The sequence below is a fragment of the Trichosurus vulpecula genome, chromosome 8 (assembly GCF_011100635.1).
Source record: "Trichosurus vulpecula isolate mTriVul1 chromosome 8, mTriVul1.pri, whole genome shotgun sequence".
NCBI classification, from domain to species: Eukaryota; Metazoa; Chordata; class Mammalia; order Diprotodontia; family Phalangeridae; genus Trichosurus; species Trichosurus vulpecula.
The window spans coordinates 69,003,062-69,017,498 of NC_050580.1; positions in this window are offsets into that span (position 1 = coordinate 69,003,062).

Consider the following 14,437-nt stretch of genomic DNA (forward strand, 5'->3'; position numbering starts at 1 on the left):
CAGGTAGGATTTATTCCAGGAATGCAAGGCTGGTTCAATATTAGGAAAACTATTAGCATAATTGACCACATCAACAACAAAACTAGCAGAAACCATATGATCATCTCAATAGAAGCAGAAAAAGCCTTTGACAAAATACAACACCCATTCCTATTTAAAACACTAGAAAGCATAGGAATAAATGGAACCTTCCTTAAAATTATAAATAGCATCTACCTAAAACCATCAACAAGCATTATTTGTAATCGGGATAAACTAGATGCATTCCCAATAAGATCAGGGGTGAAACAAGGATGTCCATTATCACCCCTACTATTCAATTTGGTACTAGAAACGTTAGCTGTAGCAATAAGAGAAGAAAAAGAAATTGAAGGAATTAGAATAGAAAAAGAAGAAACTAGATTATCACTTTTTTGCAGATGATATGAGGATTTATTTAGAGAATCCTAGAGAATCAAGTAAAAAACTACTTGAAATAAACAACTTTAGCAAAGTTGCAGGATATAAAATAAACCCACATAAATCCTCAGCATTCCTATACATTACTGACAAAGCCCAACAGCAAGAGATAGAAAGAGAAATTCCATTCAAAGTTACTGTAGACACTATGAAATATTTGGGAGTCTATTTGCCAAGACAAACCCAGGATCTATATGAACATAACTATGAAACACTTTTCACGCATATAAAGTCAGATCTAAATAAATGGAAAAATATCAGTTGCTCATGGTTAGGCTGAGCTAACATAATAAAAATGACAATTTTACCTAAATTAATCTATCTATTCAGTACTATACCAATTGAACTACCAAAAAATTATTTTACTGAACTGGACAAAATTATAACAAAATTCATCTGGAAAAACAAGAAGTCTAGAATATCTAGGGTATTAATGAAAAGAAATGCTAGAGAAGGTGGCCTAGCCATACCAGATATTAAACTGTACTACACAGCAGCAGTCATCAAAACTACCTGGTACTGGCTAAGAAACAGAGGTGTGGATCAGTGGAATAGGATAGGAATACAAAATGGAGAAGTCAACAACTATAGCAATCTACTCTTTGATAAACTCAAAGAGGCCAGTTTCTGGGCTAATAATTCACTATTTCACAAAAACTGTTGGGAAAATTGGAAAATGGTAGGGCAGAAACTGGGCATAGACCAATATCTTACACCATATACCAAAATAAAGTCAAAATGGGTTCATGATTTAGGAGTAAAGGCTGATACTATAAGTAATTTGGGAGAGCAAGGAATAGTTTACTTATCAGATTTATGGAAAAGAAAAGAATTCATGACCCAACAAGGGATAGAGAGCATTACAAAATGCAAAATGGATAATTTTGATTATGTTAAGTTGAAATGTTTTTGTACAAAAAAAGCCATTGCAACAAAAATTAGGAGGGAAGCAGAAAATTGGGAGAAAATCTTTACAACTAGAATCTCTGATAAAGGCCTCATTTCTAAAATATACAGGGAACTGAGCCAAATATATAGGAATACAAGCCATTCCTCAATTGAGAAATGGTCAAAGGATATGAACAGGTAGTTTTCAGAGGAAGAAATTAAAGCTATCTATATGCATATGAAAAAATGCTCTAAATCACTACTGATTAGAGAAATGCAAATCAAAGCAACTCTTAGATACCACATCTCTCCTGGAAGATTGGCTAAAATAACAAAACAGGAAAATGATAAAGGCTGGAGAGGATGTGGGAAAATTGGAACATTGTTACATTGCTGGTGGTGTTGTGAGATGATCCAGCCATTTTGGAGAGTACTTTGGAACTACGCCCAAAGGGCCACAGGAATGTTCATACCCTTTGACCCAGCAATACCACTTCTAGGGATGTATCCCAAAGAAATCACACAAGCGGGAAAAGGACCCATATGTACAATAATATTTATAGTGGCTCTTTTTGTGGTAGCCAAGAATTGGAAATCAAAGGGATGCCCATCAATTGGGGAATGGCTGAACAAGCTGTGGTATATGAAGGTAATGGAATATTATTGTGCCATAAGAAATGGGGATGATACGCACTTCATAACAACCTGGAAAAACCTACACGACATAATGCTGAGTGAGCGGAGCAGATCCAGGAGAACATTGTACACAACCACAGATATATGGATTCCGTGAGGAGCAACCCTGATAGACTTTGCTCTTCTCAGCAACACAAGGTGCAAGGACAACTCCAAAGGACTCACGATGGAGAATGCTATCTACATCCAGAGAAAGAACTGTGAAATTTGAATGCAGATTGAGGCACACTTCACGCTCGCCTTTTTCTCTTCTCTCTTGTTTTTGTTTTTAGGGGTGTTTTTGGCTCTGTTTCTTCTTTCTCACGACTCATTCCATTGGTCATAATACATCTCCGCAACTTGACTAGTGTATAAATTAATTCAATACAAAGTTATACGTGGTAGTTATATGAGATTCCATGCCATATTGGGGAAGGAGGGGGGAAGGAGGGGAGAAAATCTGGAACTCAAAATTATGTAGAACAGCCTGTTGTAAACTAAAAATAAAAATAAAAAAATAAAAAAGGAAAAAAAAGAAATTATTTTAACCGCACTAAAAAAAAAAGCCAATGCGACAAAGATTAGGAGGGAAGCAGAAAATTAGGAGAATATCTTTACAACCAGTGTCTCTGATAAAGGCCTTATCTCTAAAATATAGAGGAAACTGAGCCAAATTTATAGGAATACAAGTCATTTCCCAATTGAGAAATGGTCAAAGGATATGAACAGGCAGTTTTCAGAGGAAGAAATTAAAGATATCTATAGGCATATGAAAAAATGCTAGAAATCACTACTGATTGGAGAAATGCAAATCAAAACGACTCTTAGAAACCATATCTCTCCTGTCGGATTGGCTAAAATGACAAAACAGGAAAATGATAAATGCTGGAGAGGATGTAGGAAAATTGGAACATTGTTACATTGCTGGTGGAGTTGTGAACTGATCCAACCATTCTGGAGAGCAATTTGGAACTATGCCTAAAGGGCTATAAAAATGCTCATACCCTTTGACCCAGCAATATGACTTCTAGGGCTGTATCCCAAAGAGATCACACAAGTGGGAAAAGGATCCATATGTATAAAAATATTTATAGCGGCTCTTTTTGTAGTAGCAAAGAATTGGAAATCAATTGCCCATCAATTGGGGAATGGCTGAACAAGTTGTGGTATATGAAAGTAATGGAATACTATTGTGGTATAAGAAATGGGGATGATAGGGACTTCATAACAACCTGGAAAAACCTACAGATATAATGCTGAGTGAGCAGAGCAGGACCAGGAGACCATTACACACAACCACAGATATATGGATTCTGTGATGACTAACCCCAATAGACTTTGGTCTTCTCAGCAATGCAAGGTGCAAAGACAATGCCAAAGGACTCACGATGGAGAATGCTATCTACATCCAGAGAAAGAACTATGGAGTCTGAATGCAGATTGAGGCACACTTTATGTTCGCCTTTTTTTCCCTTTGTTTTTTTTTTCTCTTTTGTTTTTTTTTTCTTTTTGGATCTGTTTCTTCTTTCTCATGATTCATTCCATTGGTCATAATTCTTCTTTACAACTTGACCATTGTGTAAATAATTTCGATGCAAAGTTATATGTACAAGATATATCTGATTCCATGCCATTTTGGGGAGGGAAGGAGGGAGGTGGGGGAAGACAATCTGGAACTCAAAATTATGTAGAACCGAGTGTTATAAACTAAAAATAAAAAAACCTCAAAAAGAAAAAAAAAGAAATTCCCACCTCCCCAGCAGGGGAATAGCCTCTCACTGGAGGTATAATGATGAGTCATTGGTATATTTCATAATTACGGTTCCAATGCCATATTTACTATGAACCAGAGCATTTCAAATCTGCTCTATTAGACCACAGACCTAAACCTATTAGAACAACTACTGTTAACTAGTCACACTGTCCAAATTTATTTTTTTAGGAAGACAAGTCTAAAGCTATTTTAAAGTACTATTAGACTATCCTCCAGTTGAGATCTCCTGTTTGCTCCCTTATGTCTTGAGTTGGGAAGAAATACAACTCCTTAGTGACTTTAGTCTTTAGTCTTTAGTGACTTTAGTGACTTTCCCTTCAGCAAGACAACTAGTCCAAGTCTTTCCAGAAAAAAAAAAAATTTAGAAACATATAACCAGGACTTAAATCCATGAGGACTCCTAGTGATTATTGTATCTCTTTTTAACTGCTTGAAACATAAGTTTACTAGCCCATTGTAAAACTTTGCAAGATATAGACACAAACTCTTATGTTGGTAGTAAGGAAAATCTTTTTTTTTTCTTCGTTTAAAATATTGGGACATTTTCTTTCATCATACATCATCTCTCCTGTCCTCTATGATTCTTAAAAGATCAACAATTCAAATATCACATTTTCAAGTTCTTTCTATACCCTAGAAAGTAAATTATCTAGGCAGCAGGGTGGCATGGTGGATAGAGTGCTAAGTCTGGAACTGGAAAGAGCTGAGTTCAAACACATATTTCTTTCTATTGTTATTGTTTTTCCTGTTGATTTTTTCTGTTCATGTTTAGGTTCTTTGAGTTTCCTTCTCCCTGAAATCTGTGCTACTTTCAGTCTTTCTTCTCCTTATTTTCTTTATCACTTATTTCCTAACTCCCTCCACTCTGATTGTGGTTTCCTTGGTGAATAGATCTCAAAGCTTCTCAGTATCCTCTTATACTGAACAATTCACAGCTCACCAGACTATATTTCTACCCCCCAGTGACTTTTGGATGGTCAGAAGTGGTCACAGCTGAATACCATACTCTTTTCTTCAGGCTAGTTGAATGCTGGACAGCCCCATACACATATGGTGTCCTGTCTTGACAACTAGTTCCACTCCCTTTGTTGGTCAGTTCTCTGGTCTGGTACCAGCAGTTAAGAGCTTTATTTCTCCAGTACTGGAAGAGTCTGCTTTCCCTAGGACTGGCAGTTCAGCTTTTTGCAGTATTGGTGCTTCTGCACTGCCAGCCCTGGCAGGATTTTGCTTCTGAAAGCCTGTACCCAAGCTGGTTGTCAAGGTCTTGAGCAAACTTACCCAGTCTGGAGCCAGGGTCCCCATGACAATGGAAAGAGGGAGGGGGGCCCAAAGTACAGAGGTTGGCTTTAGTGAAAGCCTGTGTCATGTGTTTGGGTCTACTGGTGCAGCTTTGATGCTGGTAGTGTAGGAGATAGAGGAGGGGTACTGGGTGAGTTCAGCTTCAGTGAACATCAGTTCCTGTATTTTCTTTCCTTTTAAGTTTTTCTTTTTATTTTATTCTGGTGTTTTAGATATGGATATAGCTGAAAGTATTTTATCTTTGGCATATAATTTCTATTTTGGAGAGGTTTGAGTGGTCAGAGAAATATTTATTCTACCATCAGATTAATCTGAGTTTAAATCCATCCTCAGATACTTAATAGCTGTGTGACCCTGGGCAAATCACAACCTCTCTGTCTGCATCAATTTTCTCAAATGTAATATTGGAATAATAATAGCGCCTATCTCCCAGGGGGTGTTGTGAAAGTCAAATAAGGTTACATTCTCTTCCTTTCCCTATCTCGATCCCTTGGTAACCCTGCTTAACTCTGCAAACTCTCCTATGGCTAATCAAGCCTTGCCAAGTGTTAATCTTAAATCATTCTCACCATTTGTAGTCTTTGCTCCTATCTACATGCTGCTGAACAGAGCTGGAGAATATCATGATTGGGTGTACTAAAAACATATATGTTACATAATCTCACTTGGGCCCTCACTTCAGGAAGGCAATATTTTTTTTTTTACACCTAGTTAATCAGTTCATAATCTCACCGTGGTGGCTATTGCAAACCATTTTGTCCCTCTTCAAGTTTCCTATGGTATCCATTTTCCACCCCCTAATCTCTCAATTGAGGAACTTGTCTTATTCTTCACTAAAATAATTGAAGTCATTCACCAAAAGCGTTCTCTTCTCCCTTCCTACTCATAATATACTTCTCAGATGCTTTCCTTCACTACTTCATCAGCCTTTCTCACATGGAGGAGTAGCCTCTTTATGTGCATACTTGATCCCATTCCATTCTGTGTTTAAAAGCAGATTCCCTGCCCCCTCCCATCATTTTTTTCTTACTAATCTTCAGCCTCTCCCTATCTACTTGCTACTTCCTTGCTGTGTACAAATAAATCCATGTCTCCCACATGCAAAAAAAAGACACGCAAACAACTTGATCCCCATATATTATCATCATATCCTCTCCACTCTTTCATGACTAAACTCCATAAGAAAGCCACAAAAGGGCTTCCACTTTTCTCTTACTTTCTTCTAAATGCTAGATAGCCTAACTGCAAATCTCATCATTTACTTAAAACTCAAAATCTCCAAAATTACCAATGGTCTCTTACTTACCAAGTCTTATAGCCTCTTTTCAATTCTTTTTATTAATCATCTGCAGTATTTGTCATTATAAAGTATCCTCTTCTTGATACTTTCTCCTCCATAGGTTTTTGTGACACTCCTTTCCTGGTTTTTCTTTTCTGGCCACTTCCTCTTAGTCTCCTCTGCTGAATTATCCTGCAGGTGCTATCCTCAGCTATAATTGTCTCCTAAAGGGTCCCACCTGGGCCCTCTTCTCTCTTTACTAGACTATATCATTTGGTGATTACATCAATTCACATTGGTTCAGTTATCTCTGTGCAGAGGATTTTCAAATCTATTTATCCAGTTTTAACTTGTCTTCTAACCTCCAGTCTTGCATCACCAATTGCCTATTGAACATCTCAAACTACATATCCTATAGACTCCTCAAACTTGACTTTTTCAAAACAGAATTTATTGTCTTTCCTCCCAAGTCTTCCCCTCTTCTCATCTTCCTTATTACTGTCAAGAGTAACGCTATATGTCCAGTCACCCAGTCTTATAACCTAGGTAGGATCCTAGAATCAGCACTCTCTTTCACTGCCTCCCCCACCTGTATATCCAATATGTTGCTAAGTCCTGTTGATTCTATCTTTGTAGCATCTCTTGTATAAGTCCACTCAGCTACCAAAGTAATGGTCCTAAAGTGCGATTCTGACCCTGACATCACCAGTTCAATAAAATTTGGTGATCCTTATTCCCTCAAATATTAAATATAAAATAACTTGGTTTTCAAAGCCCTTTGGAATCTGGCCCTTTTCTACATTATAGTTTTTTTAAACTCCAGTTCACATATTCTATGACCAAATGAAACTGGCCTACTTACTATTCCTCAAGCAGGACACTTGATTTTATGAAGCCATTTATGTTCACTGTCTATCTCCAATGCCTAGCATGCTCTCCCTCCTAAAGTTCACCTTCTGGATTCCTAGGCTCCCTTCAAGACTCAACTCAAATCCCTCTTTTGGTCAGAAGCCTTTCTTTTCCCACTTCCTCAATCCTATGCTGGTGCTTTCCCTCTGAGTTTGCCTACCACTTACAGTGGATAGAGCTTTTATGTACAAAGTTGTTGTCTCTCTAATTAGAATCTGAGCTCCTTGAGGATAGCTGCCACATGTTTTTGCCTTTCTTTGGATCCCCAGTGTCAAGCATAGTGCCTAGAATTTAGTGGGTATTCACTAACTGCTTTTTATTTGACCAGCTGTCCCATATGTGTTAATGTCATCCATAAGCTCCATCAGGCAAAAATATCTAACTTGTCATAGAAAAAACAGAAATCTCCTTTTCACTTCCTCTAATAATGATTCTTCTTTTCTGAGAACACCTGTTAAACAGTATACTCATATCACAGCCTATTTCTTACAATGACAGAAAGGCTATCTGAGAGGTCTCACCATCATAGGCTGTGGCTCAGAAGGCTCCATGGTATTAGTTGGTGCCTTCATGATTTGGAGAGATGGGAATGTTACAGTCAGGTGGTTCCTCCACAAGCAATGGATAAGAAATATTGTATGATGAGTGAAGTTTAATAACCAGAACATAGTTTATGCACATGAAAGCCCAGAAGCAGGGAGGGATTTGTGGAACAACACAGTCAAAGTCAGGATCAAAACCAAATGGAGTAGGAGGGGAATACAGAGAGAGGAGAGGGTCCATTTTGGGATGCATGAATTCCATTCCATTACTACATTCATATCAAGTTCTAAGACTCTAGGCATCTTTGGAAACTTAGTTGCATGTGACCTAAAAAGCATTCACACATCAACTGGGTGCAAATTGGACAGGGTTCTAGACCTGGAGTTATGAAAAACTGAATTATAACTACCTCATATGCTTACTAGCTATGCAACTTGGGCATGTAATGACCTTTCTTAGCCTCAATTTATCTATAAAATGGCATATATATATGTGTATATATATATATATATATGTGTGTGTGTGTGTATATATATATGTATATATATATATATATATATATATATATGTATATGTATAGCACCTTCCTCACAGAATTGTAGTCAAGATAAAAATACAGGGAGTTCCAAAAATCTTAGCAAACTAAGACTTAGGATGCACTGTGCATACATGTATGTGTGTATAAACATACACACATATGAAGATCATATATATGTGTATATATACATATATACACACACACACACACACACACATACACACACACACATATATATGACAAGTTCCAGTAAGATAGAATTTGTTTGAACACAAAGGAAGAACATTCAAGAAGTTGAACTATTCCCCCATAAAATATTGCCTTCTCTGGGAGGTAGTGAGCTCCAGATTATCGAAGGATTTTAGCCAGGTTTTAAGAAGTTTTTAAGCTGTGAAATCTATATCTTCATTGGGTCAGAATACATATTATGTGTATGTATGTATGCATGCATATTATGTGTATGTAGGCACATGTATGTATATGTATATTACATATGTACATGTCTGCCTACGTGTATAGATATATGCATTATATACTTGCAATGCATATAGAGAAAGCCATTCATGAACCATAAAGCAGCATATTAATGTTGGATTTCATTATTAGTAATAATTATTATTAACTAGGTTCCTCTAAATTCACCCCAGCTATAAAACTCTCACTACCACTACTCTCAGTGCTTTCTACCAGTACGTTGTTTCTAAGTGGACTCAGATTCCATCCATCTAACAAAGACCTTTGACAGCATCCCAGATAGCTTAAAAACTTTCTTAAAATGTGGTTAAACCCTTCAGGAGCTCACAAACTCCCAGAGAAGGCAAATTTTTCCTTGGATCCAGTGAAATTCTACCTTCCCTCACTTTATAGTCATTAAATCCAGTTCTGACCCTGGAGTTACATCTACTACCCATTCCTTCTTCTACATGGCAGTCCTTCAAATATTTGTGACCACTAAATCTCCACTTTATAGACTTTTAGTTCTGACCTCTAGTTTCAAATAAAATATATCTCTTTTTCATTTAACATTGAGTTCTCTGTTTGCTACTGTCCGATAAAGGCCTAGAACCTTTGTTATTACAAATAGAGGTGCAACATAAAAAAATACATTCTGTACAGCAGACTTTTTGGTATTAATGACATACACATTTCTTATTAAAAAAATATTCATATTTAAAATTAACTTGGCAACTAATCAACTGTTGGAGGAGATGGAGAAAGCTTGGATGATTCTACATTTTTTAGCCTGCATGATGAAAAGAATGATGAGGTCATTGATAGAAAAGGGGAGACTCAGAAGAGGTGCAACCTTTGGGGTTTGGGGGAGAAACTATGGGTTTGGTTTTACACGTATCAAACTAAAGATGCTAGCAAGACATCCTAGTAGTGGTTTCTATCAGGCACTTAGTCTCAGGTGACAAATAGAGCCTGAGAATATAACTTTGATGGGTAATTATAAAATCTGTGAAAGGGGATGAGTTTTGATTCCAGAAAAATTGAGGAAAAAAAGAAGCCTATTGTCAGGGCCTCAAAGGAGACATAGCTTTATGAGAGTTGGGTAAATAACAGTGGGGTTGCCCAAATCATTCCACTAGCTTGTGAATAATGAGAGCTGAGCCCCCCTCTCTGCTTTGATCAGGATGGGGAAAATGTCACATTTTCATTTCTTCAGTGTTTTCATTCCCCTCTGAGAACATGTAGGAACTGAGATGCTCAGGTCATGGCCAGATTATTTGTAACAATGACAGAAAGGGTATGTGGTATGTGTAAGAATGGTTGGTTGAGAGGGGAAAAAGACTTTGTCACAATGTGTCATTTCAAAATGTCCAAATGATGTTTGGGAAAGGACTTCTCTGTGATTGTTCCATTTAACATGCAGTCATTCCTATGCCAGTCTGTATGTCTGCAGGTGCTGGAGGGAGCCTGAAGAACAGATGCTTCCTTTTCCTACCTTATGCAGAAATTCCAGGTGACATTTGGCTTCAGTGTGGAAAATCTGATCCTTTCAGATTTTGCAACAACCTCAGCAAAGGAGATTATTATTTTTTTTTCTAAGTAAATTTAAACATATGGATGACAAGTGAAATTTTTCAAAGCTTGTTGAGTGTAGAGCATATAGTGATGAGGAGCAGGATGAGAAGAAAAATTGCATCCCATAAACAATTATACTGCTCACCAACAGCCTGCTGAAAGGGAAAATTGCTTTTCTGCCACTGAACTCTGCATTACCTTATTCAACTCATGGCTGTTAGCTGCAATCTTAAGCATTATTGGGGAAGAATTGTCACTAAATTCATAGAACAAATGAACAGCCTGCTGGGAATTGTCAGGCCAAAACACCATGGTAAATACAAGATTTCTCAATGCCACCTGGAATGACAGCCATGCAGCTTTGCCGGTATCTTAGCAGAGGCCAGGGGAAAATATTCTGAAAGGCTTGTAGTTTATAGGGGCCTTCTTTGGGTGATTCACAGAGAGGTAAATATGGGCATGCTTATAGAAGTCTTTATATTCTAAAACAAATGATATAACATTATGCAATTGCTGGACAAAGAAACTAAATAAAAACTATATGTCCAGTGCACCAACAAAGGACAAAATTATTTCTAGGAAACCATCTATTGTCATCAAGAAAATGCCTTCATACAGAGGGAAAAGAGCTAGGATGGGAGGCAGAAGACTTAAGAGCTAAGTTGGTCTCATGTCTACCATTGACTTGTTGTGTGACTTTCGGTAATAGTAACAATAATTTATATTTGCATAGAATTTGAAGGATTTAAAAGTGATTTCTTCACATTTTCATAGGGAAACTATTCCTATTTTATACATGAGGAAACTGAGGTTTGGAATATTTAGCAACTTATCTTCAGTCCCATAGTTTTAGACAATGACTTTGAACCCAGGTCTTGTGCTACAAGTCCAATGTTGCTTCCTCTATATATCAATGCTTCCAAAAAAGAGATTATATTAGATCATCTTAAATTTACTAAGTTTATTGCACCAAGGAACCCCACTCAATGCTCATGTTGGTAGAAAGATGAATAGTGAAGTATTTATTAAGCTCTGATATGTCAGGCACTGCAGCCAGAACAGGGATACAAATAAAAGCAAGTGCCTACCCACAAGGCACAATGCCCAGTATGTAGTAGGTATTTTAAGAATGTTTACTGACTGATAAGCAATACATAGAGACAAGATGAAAAGAAAAAAAGAATGAGCTTTGGAGATTGGGGTGAGGGGAGTGGCATGAAAAAGATGGCTGGAAAGGCATGGGGAGCACTGATTCCTAGAAAGATTTGGTGAAGGCAGAGCCCGAGGTAAAATCCAACATCTAAGTAGGAAGAGGATGGCTGGAGGCTAGGCTGCACGGAGATGAGACATAAGGGAACTGTTAATGGATAAACAGTAGGATATGGAGTCAGGATGACCTGATTCTAGGTCCACCCTTAGACTCATGCTGGCAATGTGACCTTAGATAAATCATTTAATCTCTCAGTGCTACATGCAGCTCTCTAAGACTATTAGTTGCAGAGAAGATGATAATATGTATTGGTAGAGGGAGCTGCTAACATCAATGAAATTACAACTCCAGTATAAAAACAAACAAAAAAGCCCTCCCCTTTACTCCATATATTAATTTGATTTTTAATAAGTATAATGAGGGTTGGGCCTTTGAGCATGTGCAGTACTGCCAACCTGTAACAAAGTTGCTTCCAGGGATATATAATGTAAGGCCTTCCCTTTGACTTCAGAGGACTCATAGGTACTCTGGAACTTTTCTTCCTATTCACTTACTATGGGGTCATTAAAAAGCCTTTAAAGTGACTTTTGAACTAAAATTAACTGTGCATAGAAAATTCTCTAGGGAAAGAATTTGGTCATTGAATTGTTTCCTCTCCCTTTTGAGTGAGATGGAAGGACTTCTATGGGCCTCTTGGATGAAGAGGTGATTTGGGCCTTTATCTAATCACCTTGACCACCATGTGACCTTCCACACATGTTTCTACTCTTTTTTTTGTTCTATTTGTAGTTTTTCTTCACTGCCCCTAGGAGAAAGGGCATTTGAGATGCAATGACCTTCTGAGTTTCAAAAGGTTGTAAGAACCACCAAAGGTCTAGTTACAGGAATCCAAAGTAAAGTCTGTTAGAGCCAGAGCAGTCCTGGGGCTAGAACAATCTACTTGATCCAGCCCAGTAGCTAAGACTCTGTTTCCTATAAGCAAAGGAGCAACTGGTTCATCACCTATGATATGTCCAGAAGTGAAGATTATAAGGGAGAAGGGGGATAATTTATGGTTCCCACCTTAAGGTGGAGTCCATCATCCCTAGGCATTAAGGAGTAAAGAGTAGAGTATGTCATCATGGGGGTGGTGTTGGCAATGTGTATTCAAGTTCAGTTCTTGGTGTATCTTCTCAATAAATATCTTTGTCAAAGCTAATTGGTATTAATTTACTGAGCAGCTAGGTGGCCCAGTAGATAAAGTGCTAATCCTGGAGTCAGGAGGACCTGAGTTCAAATGTGGCCTCAGACACTTAATAGTTGTGTGACACTGATTAAGTCATTTAATCTTTCTTGCCTCAGTTTCCTCATCTGTAAAATGAGCTGGAGAAGGAAATGGCAAACCCCTCCAGTATCTTTGCCAAGAAAACCCCACACGGGATCCCAAAGAGTTGAACACAACTAATCAACAAAACAACAACATAAATTAATGCTATCAATTATATTAAGGAGATAATAACTTATCAAAAGAGTTTGGGGCACTAAGCCTGGGTGAGATGATACTGAGCAGATGGTAATTAGGTGATGATATTTGAGGGATTACACTGAATGAGGGCTCGAGAACAAAGGCATTAGAAGAACCCTCTTAGTTCCTAGTACTTCCAGATGCTGGGGAGCGACATTAGATCGGGTAGGGCTAATGGGTTTTCAAAAATTGCCCCAGAACCTAATTAGGTCATAGAAGTAGTAAAAAAAAATCCCATGAAATGCACTTTTTCATGGAAAATATATTCTATCATTTTTGCAGAAAGAGTTGCACAAACAGGAAGAAAGGCACAGACAGATTTGACTTTCACATAGGATTTCATCTACAGCTGGGCAACATTGAGCCTAGAAAACTGTGACTCAGTCTAGACAAGATCCCCTCTGGGTGCTTCTTCCCTACCTGAGCCCAGAATCTCATTCTGGAACTAGTCCTAATGTCACCACAATAAGGAAGGCAGGAGAGCTGAGCAGTGGGGAAGGGAGGTGGCAGCTGCTACCAATAGCATCATCTTCTCTCCCATGCTGGGGCTGCCTGCAGCAAGCAGATAAAAGAAAGAAGAAAGATTATTTGGCTGCTGTTCTAGGCTGGCCCACTATATTGTGGTTACAAAGCTCATTATTCTTCAAGCCAAGAGGTAGGGGGGAATAAGAGGTAGGAGGAAGAGGGAGGGAGAGGGAGGGAGAAACAGAGAGAGAGAGAGAGAGAGAGAGAGAGAGAGAGAGAGAGAGAGAGAGAGAGAGAAATAGTGACAGAGACAGAGAGACACAGACAGAGAAAAACAGATACAGAGACAGAGGCAGACAGAGACAGACAAAGAGAGAAACAGAGACACACAGAGACAGAGAGACACACAGAGACAGAGACAGATTGAGAGAGACAGAGTGACACAGTGAGAAACATAGAGAGAAGGAGATAGAGACACACAGAGAGAATTATGGGATTCTCATATTTTAATAGACTAGCTTATTCCAGTTCTATTTTCCTATGATATAGGAGTTGGAAGTAGAGATCTAAGAGATTTGGGACAGGCAGGCAGGAAAGGAAAGAGGGGAGCAAGGAAAGAAGGAGGGAAGGAAGGCAGTAGGGAGGGAGGGAGGCAGGGAGGGAAGGAAGGAAGATTAATTTTAGGGGGGAGGAAACCATGTAAGACCACTTTTTTCCTGAAAAAAATATAGAAAATGTTGCCCTAGATCCATATAGACTTTGTTTTCTGTAATTTCAAAAACCAAATTTTACAAAACATATTTTATGTTCTTAAATGAATAAAGCTATATTTAAAAGATACTTGAAAAGATAGCATCATGGGCTCT